Here is an 18,380-nt window from a genome sequence, read left to right as displayed (position 1 = left end):
GGTAGAGTGAGGGCAGTAGAGTGGTAGAGTGAGGGCGGTAGAGTGAGGGCAGTAGATTGGTAGAGTCAGAGGTGTTGGTAGGGGTACCTGTCAGACAGTGCTTTATGAGTTGAATATGCGCTGAGATGGTTTCTTGAGGTGGGAAAGCTGGTATGTGTAAAGCAGTGTCCCCAGAGGTGGTAATGGGGCACGTGCAAAGCAAAGCTTCCAGAGTGACATTTGTGATTAAGTTGTCCCCTTCTTCACATTACATAGTGCTTCGCTTAACATTTTTGTCTCTTGTGGTACAGGATGAATTCATGAAAAGAAATCGTGAATTGGAGCACCTCCATCGTAGCAAAATGTCAAAAATAAAACTCAGGAGATTAACAACATCCACGAAACCAACAGAGTCCTGAGAGGTTGGAGAAGTTTTTGAAAAGAAATTAAATGTGAATAAACAAGGGAGGGTCAGTAGTGTGTTGACGAAGGAGAAGAGAAGTGGGGGCAGAGCGTTGAGTAGGGCTAGCAGCAGTGCGAGGAGGAAGGGGAGCAGTAGCACATGGAGGAAAGGGGAAAAGCATTGCCACTAGGTGTTGGAGAGCAACAAAGGAGACGGTGGGGGGAACAATGGTTAGTCGACGGGTGAGGGAGCAACCGAGGTGCTTGAGACTGACCAGCTGCACGAAGAGGAAGAAAGTATTCGCAGAACTTTAAAAACCGTAACATGCTCCTTGGAAAATGCATTTACAGTGAAGAAATTTGTGAACGTGTTTGGGTTAAGTTTTAAGTGAATTTTACGTTACCCTACAGTGAAGTTACTGACCTTGTGGAATATAAGAGAGCCAGACTGCAGAAAGAAATAAAACAAACAAGTGGGGGGCTGCTGGTGGACACTCGTGGAGTGCTTAAACAACAAAAAAAAGTGCTTGGCGCGGCGCAGCCTGCAGTGGCCCGGAGAGGACAAGTAGTTCACGCAATCTGAACACATACAATATTAAATGTACAAAAGCAGCATGTGTCAGTGTTCATACAACAAAAAAAAGTGCTTGGCGCGGCGCATCCTGCAATGGCCTACAGTGGCCCGGAGAGGACAAGTAGTAAACGCAATCTGAACACATACAATATTAAATGTACAAAAGCAGCATGTGTCAGTGTTCATACAGCGTGCTCAGCTGGCTACTGCATGCAAATGAGATATGCGTCACTGTTTCCCTTAACAGATCAAGAACATCGCCGAAAGAAAAAACAAGAAAGGCCAGAGCTGCACAAAAAAGCGAGTCTAACAGAGGGCAGAAGGGCAGAAAAACGGGAAAAAACGAGTCTAATAGGGGCAGAAAGGCACAAAAAGCTTGACTAACAGGGGCAGAAAAACGCAAAATGAAAGCCTTTGATGCAGCAGGGGGCAGAGCGGATCCCTTTGAAGTGAAGCTGCTGGCGGCACCACGCTGGGGAAGCAACAGATGGCTGGCTTTGATGTGGTGATGCCAGGCAGGCAGGCAGGCGGATAGAAGCGCGTGCACTGGACACATGCACTTCTGGAAAGCCGCATTTTTTAGAGCTTAGTTTAGCTCTTAGTTTAGCCCCAATAGTCTCTTCCTATTCATTCCTTGCGGAATGGAATAGGACGAGACCTAAAAAACATTTGTTTCAAAAAGCTTTACATTTAAAATGCGATTGTCTTAGAAGCATTCAGAGTAATTTTAAAAGCGATACATTCAATCGTTCAAAATACTCTGGCTTAAAAAGACTGTGCAAACAAGCAAGTTCTCAGTTAGTATTCTCTGGTACCGTGGGTCTGACCTGTGTCAGTTTCTCTGATTCTTCCTGTTTCTCTTGTTAAGCCATGGCAGCTTCTTGAGCTGTGCAGGGTGTGGGCATCTTGAAGGGCAGCCCCAGCTCTACCCCTTCCAATCCCCCCAATGAACGCGCTACGGCTTAGCAAGAGAAACAGGAAGAATCTGATCTGAGCCTCTTGTCACCATACATTAGGAATAAACAGACTTGCTGAATAAATGTTGAAAAAATGTAACAGACTCACTCAGTAACTCGAATGACTCAGCAAGCCTGTCTGCTCTGACGCTTCTCGAAAGTTAGGGAAGGATTAGCAGAATGAGCAGCTTCTACTCCCATGGGACCACCGAGAGCAAAGGAGATACAGTGGCCCCGGCTCAACCCCGACCCCTTTTTGAAGAATATTGAAATACACATGTAGCTGGGGTGGTTGACAGGGAGGATCTAGATCAGTGATACTCAAAGAACGGCCCGGGGGCCGCATATGGCCCTCCAGGTCTTTACATGCGGACGCCTGGGCAGCACCAGCACTGGGCTGCCGTTTACTCGACTCAGCACTAACATGGAAAAAAAAAACATATGTATACAGCAAACACTTCTTTAAAGGTTAATTGCAGTTAGGAAAAGGAGGTAACTAGGCCTTTAACTTTAGGAACACCTTCATTCTGGCATCAGTGCGGGCCTCGGTCACACCATAGACCAAACTTTGAGGCCCCCGGGAAAATGTTTGTGAGTACCCGTGACCTAGATCATCAAAAGGCGGGAGTAGTTAGACAGGAGGACAAAACAGAAGCATGCATCTCTAAAAGGCACAAACAGGAACCAATGAAAACAAGCATTGTCATAGCCAATAGGTTGCACCTTTGGGACCTTATAATTGTTTAGCCATGCAACAGTTGATGTTGTTTCACCAAGGATATTGTGCTGGATAACTAAACACTTATAAGGTCCCAGAGGCAAGACCTACTGGCTATGCCAATGCTTGTTTACCTGATGGGCATTGGCTGACCGCTACCTGGTTACTGAGGCCCTAGTGAGGTTGAGGCATATTAGGGGGAGTTTTAGCCACATCAGATGATTCTGTGCAGGCCCAGGTCCAGGTACAATGAGGCGCAGTCGCTGCTGCCTGGAAGTGTGTTCTTTCACTTTCAATTGACGGGGCTGCCCCCCTTTACTCTGGTGAAAGCCAAAAACGGAATTCAAGTCGATCTTCTCCAGTCCTGTCAAGTATCACGCATCACATGTGACAATCATGCATTTCAGAGTGGTGTTCCGCAACACCGCACTGAAATCATTGTCACGCATTTACAGCTCGCCAGCTGTGTGCCACCGGCGGCGCCTGTGCACGCACCTGTGCGCCGGCTCTGCTTCTCTGAGAGAGGTGGTGCCAGCCAGCAGCTGCTTGCTGGGCTCTGAGTCAGAGTTCATAAATAGTTAAAGAAGATCCACTGACTGCTCTCAGCTCTGGGGCAGCTGCGAGCGCCACAATGTATCTGCCCAGGCAGCTTGTGCAGTCTCGTGCCTGGCTCCAGGCAGGCTGCATTGTAATTATCTCCTGCGACGCCCTGCGGCTAAACGGACACACTGTGCGCTGCCAATTACCGGGGGCGGGGCCTACCCTCAGCAGTCGTTGCTCCTGGCTGTCAATCACACTGCGGCACTGTGGGGGGTGGCCGGGATAATTATCCAGATGTGACCGCCGTAGTCCCAGTGGTTGCTCCTGCTGTGGAATATCCAGATGTGACATGCTCTCTGCCTCGGCTCCCTCACGTCCTGGGACACAGGAGGAAGGAAGTGAGGTTGGTCAGAAGTGGCAGGGGACTCGAATCTGAGTCGAGTGAATCCTGCAGTGTCTGCGCATATTTGCGCATATTTGATTGCAATGGTAGGTGACCGTAGAGCCTGAGGAAGAATGGACTCGAATCTGAGTTGAGTGAATCCTGTAGGGTCTGCGCATATTTGTTTGCAATGGTAGGGGACCGTAGAGCCTGAGGAGGAATGGACTTGAATCTGAGTCGAGTGAATCCTGCAGCGTCTGCGCATATTTGTTTGCAATGGTAGGTGACCGTAGAGCCTGAGGAGGAATGGACTCGAATCTGAGGCGAGTTAATCCTGCAGGGTCTGCGCATATTTGTTTGCAATGGTAGGGGACCGTAGAGCCTGAGGAGGAATGGACTCGAATCTGAGTCGAGTGAATCTTGCAGCGTCTGCGCATATTTGTTTGCAATGGTAGGTGACCGTAGAGCCTGAGGAGGAATGGACTCCAATCTGAGTCGAGTGAATCCTGCAGTGTCTGCGCATATTTGTTTGCAATGGTAGGGGACCGTAGAGCCTGACGAGGAATGGACTCGAATCTGAGTCGAGTGAATCCTGCAGTGTCTGCGCATATTTGTTTGCAATGGTAGGGGACCGTAGAGCCTGATGAGGAATGGACTCGAATCTGAGGCGAGTGAATCCTGCAGGGTCTGCGCATATTTGTTTGCAATTGTAGGGGACCGTAGAGCCTGAGGAGGAATGGACTCGAATCTGAGGCGAGTGAATCCTGCAGTGTCTGTGCATATTTGTTTGCAATGGTAGGTGACCGTAAAGCCTGAGGAGGAATGGACTCGAATCTGAGTCGAGTGAACCCTGCAGTGTCTGTGCATATTTGTTTGCAATGGTAGGGGACCGTAGAGCCTGAGGAGGAATGGACTCGAATCTGAGGTGAGTGAATCCTGCAGGGTCTGCGCATATTTGTTTGCAATGGTAAGTGACCGTAGAGACTGAGGAGGAATGGACTCGAATCTGAGTCGAGTGAATCCTGCAGGGTCTGCACATATTTGTTTGCAATGGTAGGTGACCGTTGAGCCTGAGGAGGAATAGACTCGAATCTGAGTCGAGTGAATCCTGCAGCGTCTGAGCATATTTGTTTGCAATGGTAGGTTACCGTAGAGCCTGAGGAGGAATGGACTTGAATCTGAGGCGAGTGAATCCTGCAGGGTCTGCGCATATTTGTTTGCAATGGTAGGGGACCGTAGAGCCTGAGGAGGAATGGACTCGAATCTGAGGCGAGTGAATCCTGCAGCGTCTGCACATATTTGTTTGCAATGGTAGGGGACCGTAGAGCCTGAGGAGGAATGGACTCGAATCTGAGGCGAGTGAATCCTGCAGGGTCTGCGCATATTTGTTTGCAATGGTAGGTGACCGTAGAGCCTGAGGAGGAATGTACCGTTTTTTTGGGGCCGGTGGCTGTATTACGTTCAAAATAAGGTTGACTTGTTCTAACAGCTTGTAAGTGAACGCAGTGCATGGTCTCGTACGTTTTTTGCAAACTGCATTAGGACTAAGCATGGCAGTTATTGTGTGTTTTTTTGCAGGTGTAGAAAGTATTGTTGCTTTTTATATTTGTATGTTACGGTGTTGTGATCGGTTGCACGTTGTTGGTAGTGTCTCACAGAGAGCAGTTAATAAAAGCAGATTCGCTGCGTTTACCTAATAGGCTTTGACCATATTTAATCGCACTTACACGTCTATCAGTTAGCCTCAAAGATCCCCGTTTTTTTCGTTGCATTCTTCCACTTCTCGGAACTAATGAGCATCACCGGGCTCTAGATGGGAGAGGGAGCAGTTGTGGCTCATTTGCTGCCACATTCACAGCGGTAGTTGTTGACTCAAGCTCTGGCTTTGGTCAACCACCACAGCTGTTCAACGTGGCTGCTTAGAAAATAACCACACTGCACCCAAATACCTTAACTGTAAAGTAGTGTTTAAGACGTTTTTCATCTGTGACGAACACTTGCTCTAATATATATGATTACGAATTTAGCTTTAAGAGTTTACCCACAGGTGTGTATGTATGATTGTGTGTATATCTATCTCCTACTGGCGGTCGCAAATAAGTTAACTGTGTAGCTTCGGTGAGCCGGACCATTACACTGTGGCTGCTCACTTTACTGGTGTGACATTTTAAAGTAATACTGCCTGCCGTGCTGTGATCGCTGTGTGTGTGTCGCAGCCTCTCATGAGGCTTGCCCAGAAATCAGGCTTCCATGCCACTACTGACTGCGTCGGCCAGAGTCCTAAAGTCAGCTGACTAACTAATTTATGGTAGAGGCCCGACGCAGCTGAGCTCTGTGTTAAGGCCTCTCACATCCTGTTGTATAGTCCTGTGATTCTGCCGTCTAAACACAAGTCCTTGCTCTTGTTTGCTGGTAATTCTTAGCGGAGCCATGTGAGTCCTGCTTTCTAGATGTCCGCATTTTATTGTTTTCTAGTGGTGATGTCTGAGGCTGGTATTAGTAGTTACTTCACAAGCCTTACATTAATCCGGCTTACAGCATTCGCCTATGAATAAGGTTGCCCCTGCAGTGGCAGCCTTACTAACTCTGTTGCTCACCCCACTCCAAGTGACCTGTCATGTACAACAAACACCACCCGATAAAAGTGTTTTGTTTTAAACTCCTTGTTTCACCATGCTCCTTATCTTTTATTTTGGCATTTTTTCCGCCTTTTTATCCTTATTCGCCTTATGTGCCATCCAAAATTCACAAGTTTATTATATGATCAGCATTGTACAAGAGAAGCAATACAATACAAATGGCATTACAATAAAACACATACTTCCTATCACTTTTATGAAATATGTAAGTAAAGAAGACTCGGTGTCAAGAACAGGAAAATGGTCACGGTCTTCAATGCTATGTCATGTGAAGTGATGCCTGCCCTCTTTCATAGCAGCCAAGCTTATGTGTGACATTTTGATAATGTCAATATAATTATGAGTTACCCACGCAGGACTTTCTTTCTCATTGCTCAAATAGGTCTAATTTCTGATATTTATACGTTTCAATCGTCCTCATTGCTCGATTTTTTTGCTCGCAAGAAAGAGTCACTCATAGTTGTTGAAATGTCACTCATATTTATCCTGAAATTATGAAAATGTCACACATAGCAGTCTGAAACCTTGGCAGCTATGCTTCTCATCACAGGCTTTTCAGGCGAAAAAAATGTCAATGTTTGCTGAGGCCTTCAAAAGAGTGACCCAACTCCAGCAATGAGGGCCAATGAGCATTGTTGATACAGACAACAACAACAGATGAATCCCGGACAGCAGGCTCGAGACCCTCCCAGCCCCAGACAATCTTTGTATCTCTGGACCTCACCTGGGGTTCAATGTGGGGCCTGCTGTGGGTCTTGACCTCACCTGGGGTTCAATGTGGGGCCTGTTGTGCTCCCTGCTGTGGGTCTTGACCTCACCTGGGGTTCAATGTGGGGCCTGCTGTGAGTCTTGACCTCACCTGGGGTTCAATGTGGGGCCTGTTGTGCTCCCTGCTGTGGGTCTTGACCTCACCTGGGGTTCAATGTGGGGCCTGTTGTGCTCCCTGTTGAGACTGAGGCCAGGACTGAACCATGTGCGCGGGGTTCAAAGGGGGCCTGATCATAGACACCTGCGCATGCGCTGGGGATAGACACTGCTTCCCACAGTGCCGATTAAAGAGACCTTGGATAACTGCGCATGCGCTGGGGATAGACACTGCTTCCCACAGTGCAGATTAAAGAGACCTTGAAATAACTGCGCATGCGCCGACACCAGATAGCATGTAAGAACGATTCTTTCTTTCGTTCACAGCACAGTAAAGGGCAACAGCTCAGCGCCAGCACAGGTCCGCCTGGGGACACGATAAATGAGAGACAACAGCTGCCTCCGGTCACGGAGCACGAGGCGCCTCGCGCCACAGCACGCGCTGAGATGAATTTCAGTGCAAAGCTCCTCGGTTCGGCTCCTCTATGTGGAGGGTAGTGTCTTTGCTCTGCGCAGGCGCAGTGAGACTGAGTATCCCCTGTCCAGGGCTGTTCACAGTCTGTTCCCCGCCCAAGGACCTAACTCGGCGCCATGAAGTAGTGTCTTCGCTTCGCACATGCGCAGCTGTGACGCGTGGTCCTGGTGTGATGGATGTTTACTTCGCGCGTGCGATGGTGGCTCGTGGGGAATAACACACCGGGCCTCACACACTCCTCACAGGCATTCGGCCCCCGGTGCCGGACTCAGGCAGGCTGCCCCCCTCTCCCGCAGGCCCTGCAGCCCCCACGGCCGGTGCTCAAGCAGAGGTGAGGGAGGCCTCTGACCCCGCGCGCTGCATTTTTATTTATTTATTTTTATTTATTTATGCATTTTTATATAGCGCGGACTTTACCCGAGGGCGTCAGAGCGCTTCACATTAGGAACAGAAATGAAACCTAATGAGAAACATTATAATAGAGCAGATTACAAAAGCTTACGTTACATAAGGTAATAGTGACAATTGTGAGCAAACAAAACATGAGGTAGTAAAAATTGTGAGCAACCAAAAATACATGATGCATGTCACATCCAATGTCCAGACGTTGAATGAAGAGCATCAATGCAGCTGCACCAGCAGGGGGAGCTGCACTGAGGGCGGTGGAAGCTGAAGGGGATCCCTGCAGGGTCTGTGTGTGACCTCGAGGATGCATTGGAGACCAGGAGCATGGATTGAAGCGCTGTGAAGTCCTGGCCTCTGCAGCACTATGAGCATGCATGGCACTATTTCAAATAGTAATAGTAAGAGAGGCCACCATAAGAATGAGCACAAATTACCAGGGACTATAACAGCACCTCCCCGACCACAGAGTGGAAGAGAGGCCACCATAAGAATGAGCACAAATAACCAGGGACTATTACAGCACCCTCCCCGCCCACAGAGTGTAAGAGAGGCCACCATAAGAATGAGCACAAATAACCAGGGACTATTACAGCACCCTCCCACCCACAGAATGTAACAGAGGCGACCGTAACAATGAGCACAAATAACCAGGGACTATTTAGGATTTGGCAAGGGTATAACAGCACCCTCCCTACCAACAAAGTGGAATGGGCCCCTTGGGTCCCAGCCCTGAAAGTGCCACCGTAGCAAATGTATGCATGTGGGATGGTGTCTGCTGTGTAAATGTATGCATGTGGGTTAGTGTCTGCTGTGTCAAATGTATGCATGTGGGATGGTGTCTGCTGTGTCAAATGTATGCATTGGGATGGTGTCTGCTGTGTTAAATGTTCAGCATGCTCTTTAGGCAGTCCTCGAACAGAAATGAAAAACAAAGTTAGTTTGTCATTCAGTTTAGCCAGTCTCGGAGAGGCCTGATTTATGGTATAATCTCCAAATTGCACTTGCTATGCTATGAACTTTGTTTTTTAGGCTAGCGTGCTGTCATGAATAATCAAATCAGTTAGATCTTCTGAGCAGCTGCAGTGCCTGCTTGCCTTATGTTACTGAGAGCTGCAGTCACGCAGTCTGTCTCTGGTTAGTGCCCTTCCATTTCTGGTGCTTTGTAGTAGTTTTAAGATCTTTTTAGAGGTTCCTATTATTCAAATGACTGTCATTTCTGATTTTTATACGTTTCCCTCATCTTTATCGCATGATTTTGCTCATGGTAAAGTGTCACTCATAGATGTTCAAATGTCACTCATAATTACAATGAACTTATGAAAATGTCACACATTGCAATCTAAAACCTTGACAGCTAAGAAATAGTGAAATAGTGAATTAACTTGCAATGTGAATTAACTTGCAATGCACTCTAAGCCTTCATATACATAATTAATAGTTTACTACTTGTCCTGGTAGAGCCTAACTGCATGTCTGCATGTGTGTTATACCAGGGTCTCCACCTTTTCAATAGTTAGAGCTAATTCTGATCGAAGAGAATCAGATCGAAGAGAATCATCCTAATCTACTGCCTATATTATGTGGCTTCGCTAAGGGTAGATAAATGCCAAGCAACTTAATTTCTGCCCTAGAGCGCCCAGTCCTGCTGCAGTAAGTACATTCAAAAAACCGGGGTGGTTGGGCCCAGTGGGAAAGAGGGTAGGCAGGGCCACAATATTGTATAAACTAGGGGATTTTTGCCTAAACCTCAAATGTTGGTTGAAACAATGAATGCTGGTTGACGGATAAACAAAACTTTATTAGTTTACCCTGACAATGATTTATGTCTTTTACTTTTGACTCAGTTATCAAAATATTTTTTCTTTTTTCGCACACAAACAGAAGATCGCCTTCAACTTAATGTATGGCCATATACAGTTTGAAAAACAGATTGTGAATATGTACTGTGAAAAAACACAACAGTGAACATGTGAAGAAATATACATCAACAATGTGTACGTGATTGTGACATGGACAAATTGATCATAAACATTATGAACAAATTGATAATACACAATAGGAAAATCACAATAATCAATAAACAACTTGGGGAATAGGAGACTTTTCAAAATCAAACCCCAAAACCTGAGATAGAATGAATCAGTACAACTCAGGAGAAAATGCCCATTTCTGCACCAGTAACATTGTCATTAAATGTCTAAGAGGAAGAAATGCCGACGCGTTTCGAATCCCGTTACGTAGTTTACAGGATTCTCATCAGGGCGGTGTGATTCGGGTCCATGAGAACTATTTATGAAAAGGAAAAGAATTGTTTTAGAAACCAGGGTCCTCAAGCCAAAATGTTAATAGAAATGTACGCATGCCTAGATGCGGCATACCTCGTGTGATTCTTGCCCAAGGATGCTCTTGCTTATTGGGTTCGTCTATGCCGTGGAAATGAACTGCAACAGAGTGAGATTTGGGTCAGTGCACCGTTGTAGCGGGAGCCGAAAGTTGCTCACCTTAGACGGTGTACGGGGAAAGGAAAAAGTATTACCTATATTTTTCGTGGTCCGGCGGCAAGTGTGCCGTTGGCCAGGATAAATTGTTTCTTTGATGACCTGGTTACATCTCTGCAAGAAAATTACAAAAAATGGAGGTTGGTGTGAGTCCGCTACCACGTGGGGCTAGTGTGTGCACGGGGTAAGGAAACTTACTTGTGTATGGGTCTGCCGGCGCGGAAAAATCGTTGCTCTGGTATTTGAATAATTTCTTTCTGTGTGATTCAGAAGGGACAAGGGGAAAAAAGAATCACTCGCTTTTCTCACCTCGCTATCGTCGTGCTGGATGCTGGTGAAGCAGAGGGATTCCAGTGCCTTTCATCCCACTCCTCGCGGAACCCGCTTCGCGGGTCCCGCTGCGCCACTGGGAGCAACTTGGTCTGAGGGGCTGAGAGAGGACAGAGTTTAGCAGGCAAGGCTGCGAGCGCAAGGGGCCGGACTTCGTGTCCCAGAAGTCCCGGCTACCCTCGCTCCCTGCCATCGGGCCGCTCTCCTTGCCTGACACGCCCCCCTCACACTCATCATCTTAAATTGTTTGCAGCACCTGGAGGCAGCGGGACGCTTTTCTCACCTCGCTATCGTCGTGCTGGATGCTGGTGAAGCAGAGGGATTCCAGTGCCTTTCATCCCACTCCTCGCGGAACCCGCTTCGCGGGTCCCGCAGCGCCACTGGGAGCAACTTGGTCTGAGGGGCTGAGAGAGGGCAGAGTTTAGCAGGCAAGGCTGCGAGCGCAAGGGGCCGGACTTCGTGTCCCAGAAGTCCCGGCTACCCTCGCCCCTGCCATCGGGCCGCTCTCCTTGCCTGACACGCCCCCCTCACACTCATCATCTTAAATTGTTTGCAGCACCTGGAGGCAGCGGGATGCTTTTCTCACCTCGCTATCGTCGTGCTGGATGCAGGTGAAGCAGAGGGATTCCAGTGCCTTTCATCCCACTCCTCGCGGAACCCGCTTCGCGGGTCCCGCAGCGCCACTGGGAGCAACTTGGTCTGAGGGGCTGAGAGAGGACAGAGTTTAGCAGGCAAGGCTGCGAGCGCAAGGGGCCGGACTTCGTGTCCCAGAAGTCCCGGCTACCCTCGCCCCCTGCCATCGGGCCGCTCTCCTTGCCTGACACGCCCCCCTCACTCAACACTGACCAACGTATATATGGGAGGTCTCTATACCGCGACGCGGGAGCGCGCGGGAGCGTCCCGGGAGAAGCCTGGGACAAGGGCGGGACCGTCTGTGGCCGTCCGGGGCCTAAGGAGGCCGGGCTGGGCCACCTTACTAACATTTTCTTCTTAATTTTAAGTCTTTTTAACTGGTATTAACTATTCGTTATTGTTTGAGACTAAAGTGATGTTTGAGTCCCCATATTTGGAAGGAAAAATCTTGTGGCTTTGTTGATTGAATACTGAGGTTGGTGTTAATCTTGCTCGTTGTATTTTAAAAAAAATGACTTTAAGGTCTGGTAAAGAGAGGCAAGTTCAGGTCTCCACCTCCAATGGTACTTTTACTGGAACAATTGATCAATTTTTTAAACGTTCAACTGCTATACTGGAGAAGGAGATCGCTTTAGTTGAAAAACGCCTTTCGCTTGATATCATTACAGGCAAGCGTTCTTCACTAGGTAAAATTAATGAGGCTGTCTCCCCTGTCCCACTCTCCACGTTGAATACAGATAGCCTTCTTGACAATGCAGAAGCAGCGTTGGTAACTGCTCCTGAGACTCACACTGTGGAGATAGTGGGTTCAAACCAAGAAAGTGCATTTAATACTGCGCATGATAATTTACCAAACGGTGGGACCATTTACCTAGATCAGTCCAGGGAGAATTCTGGTCTCTCGGACTCACCAAAACTTAATATTAGTACTGAACAAATGGATTCCCTTTCCCAATCACAACATACACCCACTCATAAGGATAGACTCACCGGACATAGAGGAACAAACTGAGGGGCTGGAAAACGTCACTCTACCCCCCCCACAGCTTCCTAACACTAACGCTGCTGTCCAGTCAGGGGAAGGTGAGACCATAATTAGCATTACAGAAGGGATATTTTTGGCTAAAATTGAGTTGCTATTTAAATCTCTACTTTTACCGCTATTTGAAAGGACAAGGTTATTAAACACCAAAATGGATTCCTTAGATATGCTAGTGAAAGATAATATAGCGACCTCTGACAGAATCCTTGCCAGCCTAGCATCTGCTGGTTTGACCCCTCCTGTCCCGACCATCCCGAAGCCCACCATCATGAATAATAAAGCAGGGGGTAATAGTTCTAAAACGGGACCCTCTATACCAAAGGCCCCGCAACAAAAAACTGTACCCGCTCCCAAGAAAGCAACTTCTACAGAGAACTCTTCAAGGCCTAAGCCTGTAAAAAATCTTCAGGTCCAGAAAAACCCCACTTCCACTAGGGGTCATAACACAAGCCACCAGCCCATCGCCAAACCCATCCCAAAGAAACAGTGTGTGAACCTCCCACCAGAGTCAGTGCCTTATACTATCATCTTAACTGGCGTGGCTCCGCTTGTAGATGGTAAGAGGGAAACACACAAGGATCTTTATAATAAGGTTACATTCTGGCTCAATAAAAACCGGCCACTCCCTCCTAACCTAAATCCCGAAATACTTAATGTAAGGAGGGTGGATTGGATAGGTTTTGGTAAGAAAGACCTTGAGGGGAATTGTGTGGTAATTAGTTTTAGAGAGCCTTGGGTTGCTGAATTCATCTGCAGGGAACCAAGATTCGGAAGAGTTGGGGATGTGCAAACGTTATCGTTGCATTACTTTTATCCAGCTTTATATGCAAATAGATCCCAAACTCCGTTTCATCACACCAGAAGGGACAGGTCTAGAGGGAGATTTCATTTTGACACTCCGCTTTATCCAATGTTCTATCCCCACCTTGCGAACCGGTTTGCTCCCCTTTCCGGTCTGGAAGGTGTGGATTGACATGACGTAGAACCTTTGGTCACTGGGCTTTCTAGTGCTGTAGTAATCTGCTCCCCAAATAACGTGAGTGCCCCTAGGGAAGAGACTGTCTCAGGGTCAAGTGCAATAACACAGAGGGTGGTAATAAGGGAAACATTTTCAACCAGTATCCCTAGACCTTCGATCTCTGAGGATGTTGTGAATTTAGTTGCCAATACGGCAGAGAAACCAACTCACACCCTCGCAGTCTTGTCATGGAATATAGCGGGTTTAAAGGGGAAAATGTCAGAGGCTGACTGGGGCTCCTTTATGGATTTACATGATGTAATTATCTTACAAGAAAGTTGGTCAACTGACGCTATTTATCGGGATGGCTACCTTAATTATTATAAACCAGCCTGTAAAGGACCTAAGGGACGCCCTTCAGGAGGTCTGGTTATTTGGATAAGACAATCCCTAGCCATTACTATTACAGACCTTCCTACTCCGAGCAATGACATTCTAGCCTTGAAATTATCCGGTAAAAATAACCAGGACCTTTTCCTGATTAATATATATGCAAGAGGGCAACCAGGTGGGAAGCCTGCGGGAGTGGTAGCTGAACTAGATTCCCTATTGAATAATATTAGTAGAGACAAATGTGTCATGGTGGCAGGAGATTTCAACTGTTCTTTCGAACCGTTTCCTAACCTTGACAGTGGGGGATATGGGGAAATTGATCAGATTTGGAATATTCCCCCTTTGTCTATTCCTCCAATTAAAAAAGTTACGGAGGCAGTTATGCAGTGGTTGGGTTTTTGTCTTGAATGGGATTTGCGTGCAGCGAATGGAAGGACCAAATCAGACTTGATGGGAAAGGTTACATTTGATAATTCCCAGAAATCGAGCCGCATTGAATATTTTTTGTTAAGGATAGAGTTTTGGAAAATATTGGAGGACATGGAAGTAGTCACAAGACCAGAGAGTGATCATAATCCCCTGGTAATAAAATTATCAGTGTATGAGGGTCTCCTCATGAATTCTGCAACCAATATTGCTACAGCAGATGCTGGTCTTACGAATGATTGCAGAAGGGTACGATGGGCTAGGTTCCTAGACAACCCTGCTACTACCAATAGGGTTGCTACAGAGGTCTTAGCGGCTACAAATTTGATGGTACCCATACTTGATGCTGGGACCTCACTTGATCAAATCCGGACGATTCATGAGTCTCTTTTTACTAAAATTAAGTCTTTTTTTATTGAACCCGTAAAAGGAAGAAATAATGGCCCAGTACAAACTAGGATGAAATTGTATGACAAGACTTGTCGCATTGCCCATAGCTCTCTGTTAACTGCTATCAAATCCAAATCACCTACGGATATAAGGATAGCAAGGGTTAATTATAGGAAAGCACTTAAAGTGGCAAAAACCAATTGGGATGATCAGCGTTGGTTAGATTTATATCAGGCAAGTACTTCATCTAACCGACAAAAATTTTGGGAGGTTGTGAAATGGGGAGGGTCGGGGGAACTGCATACTCCGGTAAACCATGTCCCTGCAGAGCAATGGGTCAAGCATTATGAGGCGCAGTTCAGCAACACGGAACGGATCTCCCTTACTATTAGGGAAGATGCCAGTGTTCAGTCTGAGGTGCCCCCACTTGATCACATTGTTTTTACTGAAACTGAAGCTATTTCTGCTCTTAAACAAGTGCAGAATGGCAAAGCCCCTGGCATGGACTGCATCCCTGCGGACCTCTTTAAGTATGATCAAACACACTGGGTCCCGTACATAACAATTTTAGCAAATGCGATAGCCAGAGGGACTAGGATCCCAAACTCCTGGAAAGGGGCTGAGATCTTGCCTGTGCACAAAAAAGGGGATAGATCTGATGCGGGAAACTACCGACCCATCAGCCTCATCGATGCCCTACAAAAGGTAATAGCCAGAATGCTGTTAGGGAAAATCCATACGTGGATGTCAGAAGTCGATATTCTGTCTCCACTGCAGGCGGGTTTCAGGGCTCACATTAGCACAGTTGATCAGATATTAAGATTTGTCATGATCTATTGGAAAACTGTGTTACTGAGAGATGGGAAGATTTTCGCTGCATTTGTGGACCTCAAATCAGCGTTTGATCTTTTCCCCAGAGGGAAGATGTGGGCAGCTTTGAGAAGGATGGGGGTCCCTATTGCACTACTAGAACTCACCATTAGGATGCATGAGGGAAACTTTGCAAGAGTCAGATGGGGTCGCCAGGGCCAGGTCACCGAATCCTTCCCCGTGACCCGCGGTGTGAGGCAGGGCTGTGTCCTGGCCCCCACCCTATTCATACTCTTCATTAATCAGGTGGTTAAGTTCCTCTCAGAAACCCCTACTGATGCTCCATCACTGGGTGGGACTAAATCTCTCTCTCTTTTAATTTTTGCAGACGATACTCTCATACTGGCCAAAACACAGAAGGGTTTACAGGTAGCAATAAATAAATTTATGGACTTTTGCAATGAGAACGATCTTGAAATTAATATTAATAAAACCAAGTTCATGGTCCTGACAAAGAAAAAACCATTGAGGGGCCATGTTTTAATGAATGGGTCTAGACTGGAGCAGGTTGATGTAATGACTTATCTTGGTGTTACTTTGGATTATAGGCTGCGATGGAAAGAGCAAATAGCGGCACTTAGTCTGAAATTTGCTCGCCTGTCCGGTTGTCTAGTAAAGGAGCAGCGGTGTTCCCTGACCAAAAGAGTACTGCCCGCACTTAAAATTTATAGTGCTAAAATTAGCTCAGCCATATTATATGGGGCCGATATTTGGGGTTGTGTGGACTTGGCTGTCCTAGATAGGATACAGAATAAATTCCTTCGAAATTTAGTCAGTCTCCCTCCCTCAACACCAGTCCTACCACTCTTGATGGATATGGGCATTTATTCCATTAAACACCAGGCCCTCTATAGGATGGTGGCGTTATGGAGACGCATATGGTCTACCCCGGAACTGGCCATGTTTGCCCTTGAATTACAGGATGTGAGAATGCAACAAGGGGCGGGTGATATACCATGGCTAAAGCAAATTAAGAATACTCTCACCGAAATGGGTCTTCCCTTGCTTTGGTCTGAGCCGGGTTCTCATACCTTTCCTACAAAGAAAGAATTTAAACTTCTCTTTTGGTCCATGGTAAAAACGGAACATGTCGCTCTCTCAGAGAAATCGAACTTGACAGGCCAGTTTTTGCTCCATAAAGCAGTTCCCCATAAAGAAGTATATTGGGATGTTATCCTTAAAACATTAGATAGGAAACTATACCATCAGTTTCGTGTAGGTACACTGCCTCTTAGGGTTTTTACTAGTGGCTGGCAGAAGACTGAGTCAACCTTCTGCCCTTGTTGTACCGATTGTAAAGAAACACTAGGTCATTTTTTATTTGTTTGTACTGCTTATCGTGAACCACGTTATAAGTGGCTAAAACCTATATGTACTAGACTAAACACCCGAGTGAGCAGTGAAGCATTGTACATTTTGAGAACTAACACTTCTGAATGGCTATCCACTGGATTGGCCAAATTCCTTGGGTGGGCTTGGCTAATAAGGATTAAGTCAGTTCATAGCATCTTGACCTGAATAACTCATATAATATGTTAGTCTACTATTTTTTGGTCTTTGACTTTACCAGTATTGATGATCTGCCTTTTATATTAATATACGCTTAAATGTTTCAACAAATTTGTCTTGACGTCTTTATATGTTTGTTTAATTGAGATTTTTAACTATTCTTGTCTTGTTTTTTCTGATTTTGCTTAGTATGCTCATACAAATATTTATGACTTTATGACTTTGTCACACTAATTGTATTTTATGTAATTTTTGTTTATATGTGTGTCTTTTATGATGAAAAATCGAAATAAAGACGTTAAAAACTGAAACTGAAAACTGAATTTCTTTCTGTGTGATTCAGAAGGGACAAGGGGAAAAAAGAATCACTCAGCTGGTTGTTAACTTTTCAGAATGGAAAAAGTTCGCAGTGTTTTGGGTCTAGGGCTTACCGTTCAACTGTGCGGTTAGCACCACTCGTCAATCTCACTCCAACACGGCACACTCTGGTTGTAGGTGTCCGCGGCGGTGCCGGTTGAAACATACATATCCCATGGGATTTTCTTGTGACCAATCAGGACCTGTGTGGTCACGGATGCATTATGATGTCTTCTGGGATTTGATGTTCAGGCGTGAATCTATGGTTCTCAAGCCCTATTAATTTCGCTTAGACTGTTCAAGCCCTTGTTGACACTGTCGAATTTTAGAATCAAGAATGCCTCTTTGCGCAATAGCATGGTATCGACATCAGACTGATGTTTAGAATCTATCCAAACCAATGTTGTCCATTTGAACTCATTTTCGCTGTGGTTGTTATTAACAAAATGTTCAACCATTGGTGCGGACATTACTTTTTTCATTATTCGCGAGCGATGTTGGGTTATTCTTGCATTGATGGGTTGGCTTGTCTTGCCAATGTACACTCTGTTGCACGGACATACCACAGCATAGACCACATTTCTGGTCTTGCAATTTGTGAATGCTTTGTGTTTCCATTTAACACCATTATGGATGAATGTATTGCCTTCCAGTGTTGTTGAACACGATACGCAATTGCCACATTTGTGGTGCCCACATATAGGTTTCAGATTCCACTGTGCTATAAGGTCACTTTTTGGTGGCCAAACCAAAGTTAGCATTAACCGCGAGGATTATAATGCACTTAAGAGTATATGGTATGGCTATATCATAGAACAGCTATAAGGAGATGGTTCCGAAAGCTGCAGAGGGGCTCAGCTCATGCTAGAGCACCCTCTCACATAAAACCAAGCACTCTGCCTCCAGGATTGTCAAGGCCTGCCATAGGAGTGACTTATAGGTGCATATGTGTCTATATGTGAAGGTGGGTATAGGTATACAATATCCCAGTAAGGGGTGATTACACCACCTTACCCAGGCTGAGTGAACAGACCTGTGGT

The 18,380-nt window shown here is 46.2% G+C and overlaps 1 protein-coding gene across 4 annotated transcripts in view; it reads left to right on the top strand.

Annotated features, from left to right (window-relative positions):
• LOC147737386 (uncharacterized) overlaps nucleotides 1-18,380 on the top strand; it is a 117,472-nt gene that overhangs the window by 4,286 nt on the left and 94,806 nt on the right. Inside the window, exon 1 of one of the 4 annotated variants that reach the window (XM_086928345.1) lies at nucleotides 7,689-7,860. The exons of the other annotated variants lie outside the window; for them this stretch is intronic. The gene's annotated coding sequence lies outside the window, so the exon portion shown is untranslated. Of the gene's footprint in view, nucleotides 1-7,688; nucleotides 7,861-18,380 lie in introns of those variants that run through there. 4 annotated transcript variants of the gene reach the window in all.

The sequence above is a fragment of the Lissotriton vulgaris genome, chromosome 1_1 (assembly GCF_964263255.1).
Source record: "Lissotriton vulgaris chromosome 1_1, aLisVul1.2, whole genome shotgun sequence".
NCBI lineage: Eukaryota > Metazoa > Chordata > Amphibia > Caudata > Salamandridae > Lissotriton > Lissotriton vulgaris.
The sequence above is the reverse complement of the archived record's forward strand: the minus strand, read 5'-3'. Positions and strand labels throughout refer to the sequence as shown.